The following is a 14,421-nucleotide window of genomic DNA, read 5'->3' as shown; positions in this document are numbered from 1 at the left end:
TCCCTGACTGCTGGGTCAACTCTAAGGGGTGTGTTTTCAATATAATAGTTACCAGGGATGGATGACTTCCCAAAGGATACTATTATGCATTTCTTGGCATTTAACTTTAGTCCATGGCTCTGACATCAGTTGTTCGTCTGTGTCAGCCCCTCCTGTAGAACATTTGTATCAGTGTGGGATTCAATGACAGCTCCTAATTTGCAATCATCTGCAAATTTAGTCAGACAGAGACCACTGAAATTGGCCTTTTCTTCTGAGAAGTAAATGCCAAAAAGTAGCGGTCTAAGGACTGATCCCTGAGGGGCTCCACTTGTGACTGGCCTCTTTGTAGAGGTGAAATCCCCAATTCTAACTTCCTGGGTCCTGTCTGTGAGCCAGTTAACTATCCACCAGGTAACATATGGGTTTGTACCTAACCTCTTGAGTTTGTCAACAATGCCCAAATGGGGTATTGTATCAAATGCCTTGGCCAGATCAAGGTAGGCAGTGTGAACAATTTTGCCCTCATCCATTGCTTTGGTGACCTTCTCAAAGAAGTCCATTAGGTTGAGTAGGCATGATCTGCCCTTGATGAATCAAAACTGGGTTGGATCCAGTGTCTGGAGGATTACTATATCTCTGTTGATCATCTCCATGATAATCCGTTCCATGGCTTTACATATAAGACTAGTGAGACTTATAGGTCTGTAGTTTCCAGAATCTGTAGATGGTCTACCTTTGTGCAGAGGATGACTGTTGCCTTTCTCCATTCATGAGGCATGAAGCCTGTTTGGAGGCTACAGTTAAATAGTAATTCCAGAGGCCCTGATAGGTCATGTTTCATGCTATTCAGAAGCATGAAACATGACCTGTCTTGGTCTTAGACAGAGCATTAAAGACCTGCTCCTTAGTGATAGTAGGGGGAGTATGATATTTCCTGAGGGAAGGTTGAGGGGGGAGAGAGGAGTAAAGTTGAAGCTGAATTTATTAACCAGCAAGTTTGCTATATCTTCTGGCTCAGTATAGTTGGCTACATTTACAGTGAGCTCTGCACACAACTGTGCATTGCCTTTGAGGTTGTGGACATAGCTAAAGAATGCTTTTTGGTTGTCCTTGGCCTGGGAGGCCAAACTTACCTCAAATTTGGCTTTGATAGACATTATTTGTCCTCTGAGTTGTTTGTTTATTTTGATGAGTGCTTTTATCCTGCTGGGTGCTGCACCTCCTAATTTTTGCCATGATTTTCTTCCTCTTGTTATACAGATGATTGATTTTGTGATTCCACCAGGGTGGCTTGTTTTTTGAGTTAGTTCTATACTTCTTCCTGGTGGGTACAGCTACCTCTATGCAGCTATTAACATGCTTGTACAGGGTTTCTGTGAACATATCTGCATATGCAGAAGTGTTATCAGGGTGTATGGGGGCTTGAAATTTTGCCAGCTTCTCACTTAATAGCAGGAGGTTAGCCTTATAATAGTTCATGAATATTCCAGGTTTAGCTGGGGGTCCAGGTTTTATTTTTACTTTAAAGGAGACCATTTTGTGGTCTGGCCTTATGAGGTGCATCAGTCTCCCATATTAGTGAGGATTAGATCCAGTATGGTTGCACACCTGATTGGTGTATTGACTATATGGCCCAGGGAGTTTATGTTTACAAAATCCAGGAATCTCTGTCCATGTAAGTTTGGTGTCATATAGGATTCCCATTTAATAGTGGGGTAATTAAAGTCACCCATGAATATGATGTTGGGTTGGATGGTTAGTGTTTTTAATAAATTTAAATACATGGTATGAGTTTCCTAGGTCATAGTGGAGGCCTATAGCTTGCAAGCAAATGGTACTGGATTTTACCTATGGTGATTTGAACATGGAGCAGCTCAAGTGCATTGTCCTGTTTGACTAGCATTGAAATATATTTATTTTTGATGTAAATAGAGACACCTCCACCTGTAGTCCCTGCCTGTGAAGTAGCTAGTCTAAATGTGTGGAAGGCATTATAACCTTGCACTGTTGGTGTGCTCTCCGCGGATTTAAACCATGTCTCAGTGACCGCACAAACATCAGCATTTTCTCGGGTAAAGAGAGCTTCTAGGGAGTGGAGTTTTTTGTTTAGACTCCTAGCATTGAGCAGTAATACCTTTAGATTTTCTTGGTTTTGATTTGCTATGTCGGAAGTACTTTCAGTTTGGCATTGCCTAAAAACGGCACTGTGGGGGAAGACAATGTTTTAGCTAACTCGAAAGCCTAGAGGGGAGAGGTGCAGACCATCCCTGTCAAAGCAGCGTGGTCTGTTGACCATCTCTTTCCATGCTGACAAATATTGCGCTCCCTTAGAATGACACCAGAACCTAAGCCAATTATTAAAGTCAATCATCTTTTGTTCATATTGTGGCATCATCCTTGGAGAAGGTAAAATGCTGCTCAATGTTAGGCTCATACCGCCCTAGGACACATATTCCGAGAGCTCTAGGATGTCGCTCTTCATATAGTCTAGGGAGGTATGTCTGAGGTCATTTACTCCCACATGGACTATGACTGAGTCATATTGGCAATTGTGGTCAATGACCTGAGTGCATGTGTAATGTGGCAGATCCTAGTCCCTAATAAGCAACCGACTGTAACTTTCTCCTTAGTCAGCCTGGTGAGAGGGACGTGTGTCTCACTATGGAGTTTCCAATGACTAGAATGTTGGATTGTGTGTTGACTTGCCTTATCGGCTTAGACATAGAGGCTTCATGAGATGTAGCTCTATGTGTTGATGTGGGTGTTGTTTTGAAAGAGCGCATTTGGGGCTGCTGAGGGTATTTGTTATGTGCATTTCATCTAGGAGCTGTTTGTGGTTTAGGAAGGGTATATGTAAGTGCCTCAGCAAATGTGGGTCTATATGTCTGCTTTGAACTGTGCGTGATGGGTGCTGTGTGTGTACTACTGACAACCTTATTGACATTAGAAGTACTTTTATGTGAGAGCTTTGTCTCCAGTGACGTTGCGTAAATACATCTCTCACTTACCATATCAGCTTGTTTGAGAATGAACTGGTTGTCAGTAAACATGAGACAATTTCTACATTGCCTCAGGATGCCCATGTTCACCAAGCCAGTAACAGAGACAATAGGAAAGTTCATATCTATGGGAACAGACCCTTTTTTATTGATTAGACAGTTGGAGTGAGAATATCATTCACTGTCAGGATATCCGGTTTGCAACTATGTGGACAGTGCTTGTCACAGGAAACTGGTTGTCCTGTGAGCAAGTAGGTATTGGAGAAATTTCAATTGTGCTTTTAAGGAAACATGTCACTCAAGGTGTCCGAGTCTGTATAGAGCACTGCCAAACACTTGAGGGGAAATTAATATGTAGACCCTGAAAATTTAAGAATGAAGTATTTAGGCAGATATTCTGAAGTTAGAAACAAATCAAGCAGTATTTACTGAAAGCAAAGAATTAGATTGTTATTGCAAAGATTGTTAACTTATCAAAACCATAAAATATTTATTACGACAAAAGGTATTTTGTACTGTGACTCCTTTTAGAATGACAACCAAAACACTGTACCATAACTGTGGGAAAAGAAGACACTTTGTAAAGGGCAGTTGGTCTAAAAGTAGGAGAAGCTAGGTGGATGGAGAACTAATATGCAAGAATGTTGAAAGTTAAGTACAGACCACTGGAAAGTAAAACTTAAAAAAGAGAAACTGTCTTCGAGTACGGACATGCTGCTGCACCAACTAGAGTACAATGAGTGTCTGTGGATGAATTGCGTTTGTACTCCGGGGCAATTCTTTCATGGTTCTTTCCTGTAAATGTTTTAAAAGGCGCTTACCCTTCCATTTGGGTTAGGTATCACACTATTTCTGAATAGCTTCACCAGCTTGCATGTTGATGATAGACTGGTGTGATCAACAAAGATGGGGAGGCCACTCCCCAAAAGGATGTAGAATGACAGGCATAGGAGGAAGACAAGTTGTGGTAGAAATGTTCGCTCATTCAGTTCCACTACTTTGGGACTTACACTAAGCCAACATGAAGCCTGAAGAAATTGCACTAATGCACAGAATTGCACAGAAACGAAACAGCATAAACTGACAAATATTGTATTTTAGATTATGTGAAACAGACCACAAGATTATGAGTTGGTATCCAGAAATAACAGAAATGTACTGAATGTAAATTTTGAAGTTTCCCAAGCACTGTCAAATAAGCAGTAGAAGTCAAGACACTAAAAAAGAAAACATATAAAAATATCTTAGAAAAAACTGACAAATACTCCTTGATGTCTGAACAACTCCAGTTAAATCATAGAAAACTCAATGCAACATCAACTGCTGATGGCACATTTACACAGAAATACTCCTTTAGGTATGAAACTACAGCGATATAAATATGTATGTTTTTGCTTTGTTATTTTAGTCTAAGGAGAACTCAAAAGCTACACATTTGTTTTTAGCTTGTAAAAGTTTAATTCTTCTCACTGTATAAATGTCATTCTGGCATGAATTCTACTGCAACTTCAAATGACAATCTCTCTTTCGCTACTGTTTTAAGATATTCTTATGAAATTTGCTAGAGAAGACTCCTTTGTAATCCTACTTACAGAGCCAATATCTTTTTTTTAAACACCTTTATTGAATTATCACTTGTGGCATAGGCAAATTTACATTTATATAAAAATAATCAAAGGAAACATCTTTATTAAACCATCACTTATGACATAAGCAATCATACAGTTATATAAATGAAAACAAACCACACCGACACAATCCTAGTTGCAAGCATTTTATATCATAAACCATACTGACACACTTCCAGTTGAAAACATTATACATCACTAAAAATCTAGCCAATCATTTTCAGTCAAACATTACATAGCTCATTTAAGTCCTGCCTTCTTTTAAACCTCATTCCTCCCCTGTATGTATTGTTCTCCAATTCCCATTTTTCCTTGTGCAGTTTCCTCCTACCCTTTTCAAAAGATCTCGATTCCAGTTGTTTTATCTATGTTATTATATTCACTACTTGTATAGTTGGTTTAGATTTTGATTTCCATTTTCTAGTAATTGCTTTTTTCATAGCCACTATAATTAGACACAGCAAGGCCTTATCATGTCTAGGCAATTCTGATTCTGTATCATAGCTCAGAAAAATCATTTCCCTCGTCACACCAATCTGCCCACCCAGCATCTCCGACAGTGCATCTCACAGGGAATCCTTAAAGTCCACCAACTCACTGCAGTCCCAGAAAATATTTTCCAATTACCTCGTTCTTCGCTGTCACACCTCCAACATTTGCTGTCTACATGAGGAAGAATTCCCTGGAGTCTGCATGGAGTATAAAAATATCTATGTAAACATTTCCAAGCTGAAATCCTAAATCTTCTAGATTTTGTTGCATATTTGGGAGAAATACATATGTCCTCCCATTGTTTCTTTGTGAATTGCTTATTCAATCTCTCTTCCCAATCTTTTCTAAGCTCCTCTGATTGATTCTTATAGTTTATCATGCAATATTTTATATGCTGTACTAATTATTCCTTTTTAATGGCAGCGTTTGTTCTAGATTCTACTAAAAACTCTACCAGTGCTGGTCTTTCATTTAGGATCCCCCTATTTTCTTTCTGTTTGCCTACACTGATCTCAATCGTTGATAGGGAAGGCAATCTCTAACCTGCAGTCCAAATACATTTTTGGCACCTTCCCATTCTGTCATATTTTCATCTGTAGTTATTTGCTCCCAATACTTTGGCTCCTTTCCAGTTTTCCCCAATAAATTCCAGTTCCCTCTTGCCTATTGTCTGTATCCCTAACTGCAGTCATCCCTGTTATCAGAATCTCCTTTCTCTATTCCCGTGTTGGCTTAATTCTTAGGATACTTTCTGTTACTTTACAGATATAATATTCTGTATGATTATTGTTATTCTCCTTAGAGGTCTGCATCCAAAATTCGAGTCTTTCCTTGTTTCTTGAGCCCCCCTCCTCTTTCATCATCATACCTTTCGACTTTGAAAAACAGTTTTCTGCTTCTGCTATGTATAGGAGTCTTTACTGTGTAGCTCTGAAGTACCGCTTCATATCGGGTAATCCCAATCTGCCCTGTTCTCCTGGAAGAAACAGTTTATCCCACTTGACACTTGCCATATTTCCCTCCCAGATAAAGTCCTTCAGCTCTTTATTAATTGGTATGTACAACTTCTCCTTTGGTTGATAAAAATATGACTGACCTGTGTATAACACTAAAGGGACTAAAAACATTTTAGCTGCTTGTATCTTACTATCCATATCCATATAACAGAGCTTCCATTTTCTCAGTTTTTGTATTATCTTTTGTTTAGTCTCTTCCCACATATCCTTAGCTGCTACACCAGAATCATTTTAATCCATACTGCTAAATACTTCATTTTATCATGTTCCCATAAATATGGATATTGTTGAATGAATTCATATGTGGGTACATAATTTACCGCTACTGCCTTTGTTTTAGCTTCATTAATTTTGTATCCAGAAAAGATTTGAAACTGTCTAAAAATGTTCCACAACACTGTAATGTCTCTTTCTGGTTTTGTTGGGTATAAAATGATATCATCTGCAAATAGAGCCAGATTTTCCTGACTACCATACCAATTATATCCCTGAATTTCTGAGTCCCTTTTCAGAGCCAATAGCTTAAAAGTAGACAAAATAACTTTAAATATGGGCATGTTTCACAGGGTAACTGTCAAATTTTCGAACACTCCAAATTTCGAACATTACATGGTCAAGACCAAATGTTCGAAATTTTGAGTGCTCGAAGATAGACTTTCAATGGCACCGCATGGTGCAGATAGGGAGAATTTCCCTTTTCTGCACTGAAGTGTGGTCTCGGACTTGGTATATTTAAGTAGGGGGGTGTGGAGGGTGCAGGGGGGCTTGCCCCCCCGCCTACACTGTTAAAGTGTTTTTTTCTGTGTTTTCTTTTTCTTTTCTTTTTTTTTTTTTTTTTATGTTCGAACATCCAAATGTTGAATATTTGGTCTCGACCATGTAATGCTCGACATTTTGGATGTTCGAACATTTAATATGGACCCGTTTCACAGAGCATGTAAATTATGTGTACTTTGCTATAACGTACAAAAAAATGGCAAAAATATTATAGAGTATTATTTTTGTGGTTGTTGTTTCATAAAAACTGACCAGTAATATGATTTTAATACATAATGAGTTGCTCAGCTTGAAGAAAATGCAAATTACATGGCATTCTGTTATGATTCTGAGACACTTAAGTGCAAACTATGAATTTATGAAAAAAAGACTAGAAAAATACAGAATGTTGATTGTCTAACATTGCTGAGCTCTTTTTATTATTTTTTTTCTGGTGAGGAAGGCCCTCTGTCCTTTCCAATGTGGGGGTAAGCCACCCCTTCCCCCACACTCTTAGAATTTACATATACCAACATTAAGATCACCATACTTTAAAGGAAAGGGAAAATTCCAAGAAACATACACTAAGTCTGAGATTGCTATAAATCTGCATTTTTGCTCATTCAGTCACACTGTTTTGGGACTTACACTAATGAGTCATGTAAAATCATATGGTTGTGAAATTAATGACAAAACAAAAGCATCCAAATGACTGCTGGTGGTACATAGCAATAGAGGACCCTGTTTCTTTGACTGTAAGAAGTATTGTAACAAATTTCTTACAATGATATAGAATTACCCTCAGATATGAAATGCACTTAGTTGGTCAATCCAACTGTAAAGACACATAACAACCCCATCTTCTTGTAATGCAGTTTATAGCACAAGGCTAAATGCTAAATTGTGGGGTTCACAGATGCTAAATTGTGGGGTTCATAGGTCTAGTGACAAAAAACAGTGTTCAGGAGCAGTAAATAGAGGCATCTTTTCTTGAGTACCATACAAATTATATCCTTGAATTTCTGAAGCCCTTATTTTTATAGTATGCATGAGTTTAATATTACAGATTACTTATTATATAAAAAATGTTTTACATTTTAAAGTTTAATATATAGAGACATAAAGAATTAAACACTGAATGTGCCTATATGGTTTTGCCTTTAAATGTGTATTGCTCTTTAATTGCTAATTAGTTTTTATTTTTATTGATTTTTCTTTCTAAATGGAGTGCTTTTAGTATATATACTTTGTTTTTTTCCTCTCTCTACTCCTTGAAAAAAGTAGTCAAGGTGCTATAAATAAGTGTTTATAATAAAAAAAATTCCTTGTGTTGTGGTAAAGAGAGGATGACCATGATATGAGGACACTCAGCTACACAGGGGGTAGATGCAACGCCCAGATGGTTTATAGGTCAAGGCACTTCTTCTAACAGGTATATCTCCAGATGACATCTTTTTACAACTCAAGTCAGAAGGCTGATCACGGTGAATGGACCAGGAGGATACCTGGATGTAACAACTTATTTTAAAACTGGGATAATTGTGGTGACTTTGGAGGGGAACCACTGATAAATGCTAGATGACCAGAGGGAGGAGGCTCACTAAGCCACAATAAACATTATTTTATTTACAGAACTATGTGCTCTGTCTGTTGATGTTTCTGTACACCTGATTTTCTTCACTTCCTTCGGTACACCTCCACTGTCAGCAATTACTCCTGTACACCTGCACTGACTACAGTTCCTCCTGTATACCTGCACTGTCTGCAGTTCCTCCTCCATACCTGCACTGTCTGCAGTTCCTCCTTCATACCTGCACTGACTGCAGTTCCTCCTCCATGCATGCACTGTCTGCAGTTCCTCCTCTGTACCTGCACTGTCTGCATTTCCTCCTGTACACCTACACTGTCTGCAGATCCTCCTGCATACCTGCACTGTCTGCAGCTCCTCCTGTACACCTGCACTGTCTACAGTTCCTCATACATACCTGCACTGTCTGCAGTTCCTCCTGTACACCTGCGCTGTATGCTGTTCCTCCTGCATACCTGCACTGTCTGCATTTCCTCCTGTACACCTGCACTGTCTGCATTTCCTCCTGTACACCTGCACTGTCTGCATTTCCTCCTGTACACCTACGCTGTCTGCTGTTCCTCCTGCATACCTGCACTGTCTGCATTTCCTCCTGTACACCTGCACTGTCTGCAGATCCTCTTGTACATCTGCACTGTCTGCAGTTCCTCCTGTACACCTGTACTGTCTGCAGTTCCTCCTGCATACCTGCACTGTCTGCAGATCCTCTTGTACATCTGCACTGTCTGCAGTTCCTCCTGTACACCTGTACTGTCTGCAGTTCCTCCTGCATACCTGCACTGTCTGCAGATCCTCTTGTACATCTGCACTGTCTGCAGTTCCTCCTGCATACCTGCACTGTCTGCATTTCCTCTTGTACACCTGTACTGTCTGCAGTTCCTCCTGTACACCTGTACTGTCTTCAGTTCCTCCTGCATACCTGCACTGTCTGCAGATCCTCTTGTACATCTGCACTGTCTGCAGTTCCTCCTTCATACCTGCACTGACTGCAGTTCCTCCTCCATGCATGCACTGTCTGCAGTTCCTCCTCTGTACCTGCACTGTCTGCATTTCCTCCTGTACACCTGCACTGTCTGCAGATCCTCCTGCATACCTGCACTGTCTGCAGCTCCTCCTGTACACCTGCACTGTCTACAGTTCCTCATACATACCTGCACTGTCTGCAGTTCCTCCTGTACACCTGCGCTGTATGCTGTTCCTCCTGCATACCTGCACTGTCTGCATTTCCTCCTGTACACCTGCACTGTCTGCATTTCCTCCTGTACACCTGCACTGTCTGCATTTCCTCCTGTACACCTACGCTGTCTGCTGTTCCTCCTGCATACCTGCACTGTCTGCATTTCCTCCTGTACACCTGCACTGTCTGCAGATCCTCTTGTACATCTGCACTGTCTGCAGTTCCTCCTGTACACCTGTACTGTCTGCAGTTCCTCCTGCATACCTGCACTGTCTGCAGATCCTCTTGTACATCTGCACTGTCTGCAGTTCCTCCTGTACACCTGTACTGTCTGCAGTTCCTCCTGCATACCTGCACTGTCTGCAGATCCTCTTGTACATCTGCACTGTCTGCAGTTCCTCCTGTACACCTGCATTATCTGTAGTTCCTCCTGCATAGCTGCACTGCCTGTAGTTCCTCCTAAAAACCTGCACTGCTTGTAGTTCCTCTTGTACACCTTTCTGTGTTTGCATTTATTCCTGCATACTTGCACTGTCTGTACTTCCTGTTGTGCAATTGCTTATCATCTTTTCGAAATATGATCCTGAGCTTTGATGTTGGCCAAATTCAGTTGCTTGAACCGGTGACTTCTTTAGCATTGACAATCTTTTGGCACATCTGCCATAAACGTGTTCCCGTTTTCAATGTATTTTCTTTAGAAATCCTGAAACTTGAATTCTGTTCTCTAGAACTAGCAATGAGAAAGACATGGGAAGCTTCGACCTAAGCCTTCCTCACATTTATAACTGTAAAGGAGGCAATCCCATGGATACTCGTGTAGTATTTCTGTAGCCCAGCAATGCTAAATGATTGTTCAGCTGATCTGACACGACTAATTTCTTCATTTTTTTTTTACATTTTAAATCATGCATTCAGTTTCCCCATTGGATTGCTAATACCTTTGCTTCAATATAAGATGTTAAAATGTCCATGCTGTGGAAAATTTGCTGAACCTTTGTCTTCCAGGCAGCCATTAGGGGTGATTTGAGATTTTCTTTTACATCCTCACTGCCATCCTGTGCTCACACAGTTACTCCTACCCGAAGGTGCCTATGTATTGCGTTGACTGTTATGGATAGCACCCTGGATCTGTGAGGGAATTCCCAGCAAGTTGCCCTGCTCCTTGCTATAAAATACTACAGGCCGTCCTACTGTTTTTCCACCAGGGCTGATCATACCTGCATATGTGCTGTCTGAGCATGCATACATGATATGTGCTGTCTGAGCATGCATACATGAGAATGACAGAGCTGAGTGAGCTACGTATCTTCCCTCCCCTCTCATCCTCACTTGACACCTCCAGTGTCAGAGTAGCTAATTTTACCCTGGCCCCCTGGGTCATAGTAATGGCCCCTTCCCTCTGTGCCGTGGAGCAGGATTTATCTACTCAAATTAAAACAGCAAAGATTTTTTTAATACAAAATTCTTTAAAAGTAATACAGTTTCAAAAGATAAATATTCCGAAAACTTATTAACACTTATTAATAGTATTATTCTTAAAAAGTGAACCATAGGTAAGTATCGATCAAAATTAAGAGTGCATGATTAACATTATCAAGCATTGTAGAACAATGTGTAAAAAACTGCAGTTTTTGCTCTCTGAGTCTATACTATTCAAATCCAAGTGAAAGGAACATTGTGATCTTTCTGAAGAAAAATAATCTTTCTTGTGTAACTCGCACACAAGTTTCATACTGTCAAGAATATGTAAGTATTCCCTGAGATCATTAGTTGGAACAAACTATAAACCCCATTGTAACAGCAACCAAGCTGCATCAGATTAAGAAAGTCCTGAAAAAAACATTATGTTTTACATTCATGGACAACATTACTAACAGAGTCAAAACCATAAAACACATCAGAAGAGCACAAAGACTCCATCTGTGAAGCAGAACATAACTTTTTAATATTTGTATTCGTAACAATGAGTCATAAATCAAAAAGAAAAAATCCTGATCATGAAAAACTGACTTCAAAGTTTGTAGTGTTCTTAAATTAACTATTTACAGTATTAGAGACATAAACCTGTATCAGTCACAATCGTTAGCATTTGCTAAAGAGCTATTGTCTATTCTTTTTTATTGTGAAGAGGAGACAGAGCTAGACTGACAAAGTTTGTCTAGTCTTTTAGTGAAATTAAACTAACTTATACTGCACTGTTAAAAGGTAACTGACTGATTTGTGCTCCAAGTAGCTAATGGTCAAGTAACAGCCAGAAGTCAAGAAAGGACTCAAGAAAGCACTTTTGAATAAATATATAAAGGTGGTCAAGAAGAAAGGACTAGCACTGCCGTTACAAGGGATCACACAGCAAGATTTGTGCACTTTCCCTGTAGTAAGTCATTTAATGACCATACACTTTCCGTGATGCCTCTTTTGTTCATTTTATTGCTGATGCTTCACCTGTGTGTCATAGGGTGCTTTTGTATCTATGGCGGATAGGGACATGTAAGGTGCACGACTGACTTTCACACTGCTTACCCATTCTCCCCAAAGTGCCTGCTGCTCAGAGAATCAGCACAGCAGCTGCCGTTTCAGGTGGTGTTGTTTCACACAAGATAGTTGTACATTTTATCTCATGCTTATTACGGTGCACTGCTGTTGGTCTCAACATTTTATTAATCTTGTTATCCTTCCCCTTCTGCTCTACAGTCTCACTCTGGCGCGTTCCTTTTATAATTTGTGCCGTTCATCTCATTCTTTTCATGTTTTCCTTACATTTACTTCCTTTTGCCATCCTAATTTATCCTATCATACATAGCACTTAATGACCCTTCCCTTCCAGTACGGTGTGTGCATAATCACCTGCTAGCACTGCACATTGACTTTATGCTGTTGTTACCCTTGCTAATTTTGTAATACTTCCCTATCAGGTCAGTGTACTTGTGCTACTCTTAGCATAACCCTTGTCATTGTTGCCTTATTGTCATTCTTGCAAAGTTTAACCTATCTAAAGACATCTGTTATTTGATACAGCTCACTTTATCTGTAAGTTTTTTTCGCAAACCTTGTACATTGCTGTGCTGCCTGGGTTAGTCAGCACTGCATCTGCACAGATTGATTACTTCTCATTGATCTGTATACAACACTAAAAAGAAATAACCAGTGAATAGCAGCTCTACTTTCCACCAAACACACTTTAATGCTTAAAGAAAACTCTCTTAGCGCCTCGGCCACAAACAGCCTTTACAGAGTAAAACTTCTTCATACTAAAAAACACTCCATTTATATCCCAACTTAATATCATCATTTTTCAATTAACCAATTACATATACTTCAATAAAAACATTCAATTAGTATTTAAAGTAAAAACAGTATTTATATAAAACTTTGCCAATTACATTCTTTATTCAGTCCATTGGGTTGCAAAGTATTATATTTAATTATAAAAATAGATTCCTTCCTTCTTAATACATATTTCAACCTTTCTGTGTTTCCATATTGGTTAAATACTTGTAAAACAGTAACCTTCATAGTTTCCATGCCCCCTTCATGTACCCTATTAGAATGTTCTGCTACAGGACTGGTAAGCTTATTATTTTTAATGCCCCTAACATGTTCCTTTATTCTTTCTCCTAGACTTCTGTTAGTTTCCCCTATGTAATATTCGTTACATGAACAACATATGGCATATATTATTCCCTTACTCAGGCATGAATACTTGCCTAAAGTATCAATTTTTTTTCCTTTTATTTCGTCTACTCTAGTTATAATATATTGACAAATGGAACATTTTCCACAAGGGAAAGTCCCTTTTTCTATTATATTACTAAAAATGTTTTTTCTTGGTCTGGAGTATTTACTATGTACCAAAAATATTTTATATTTCATCCCCTTTGATAAGAAATTCTTAGTTCAATTTTAGACAATGATGGAACTTCTCTTTTTACTTGTTTCCAATAACCTTTAACTATTTCATTAAATGTGTCTGAAAAAAGAGTATATTTAGATACAAAAAGCATTAGATTGTTATTAAAAATGTTATTCCTGTTGTTTTCTTTAATCTGTTTTTTACCGGTTCCTGCAACCCTCATTGCATTCTTTTCATAAATCCTAGAATAACGTTTATATGCTTCTTCTGGGTTATACCCTCTACTTATAAAGGAGGCTGCAACATTTCCAGCCTCATACTGTGCCTCTTTCTTATCGCTACATATTCTCTTTATCCTTAACATTTCTCCATAAGGGATGGACTCCAGGGTATGTCTCGGGTGGCAGCTGGTAGCATGTAACGCCCAATTAATTTGATCAAATTTCCGATGTATAGTAGTGTGAATTTTTGCTTTTACTATTCCTTTTAGTGCTATGTCTAAAAAATTAATTTCTGAACCTATCTGAATACCATCAAATTTGATCTCATATTTATTAATATTAAGATATTCTATAAATTTTGATGACTGATTATCTCCCCCTTTACAGATAAAAATCAAATCATCAATAAATCGTAAGTATTTAACAACATGTTCCCTAAAAAATTCATTTCTATAAATATGTATATTTTCAACTAGCCCCATAAACAAATTATCATATACCGGGGCAAAGGCTGCCCTTACCGCTGTTCCCTTATTCTGTCTGTATAATTATATTCAGAAGACAGTGAAAATTTATTTTCTTGTGATTCTGAAAGCGAAAATAATGCTTATAGTTTCTTTGATACAATATGATAACAATGAAAAGTACTTTTATGCCACCGTGTAGGAACATACATATACAACTAAAAGGAATAGTAAAAGCAAAAATTCAC

This window comes from Protopterus annectens, chromosome 13.part0 (genome assembly GCF_019279795.1).
Source record: "Protopterus annectens isolate FY-2018-M chromosome 13.part0, PAN1.0, whole genome shotgun sequence".
Classification (NCBI taxonomy): Eukaryota; Metazoa; Chordata; order Ceratodontiformes; family Protopteridae; genus Protopterus; species Protopterus annectens.
Note: the sequence above shows the minus strand (reverse complement) of the source record.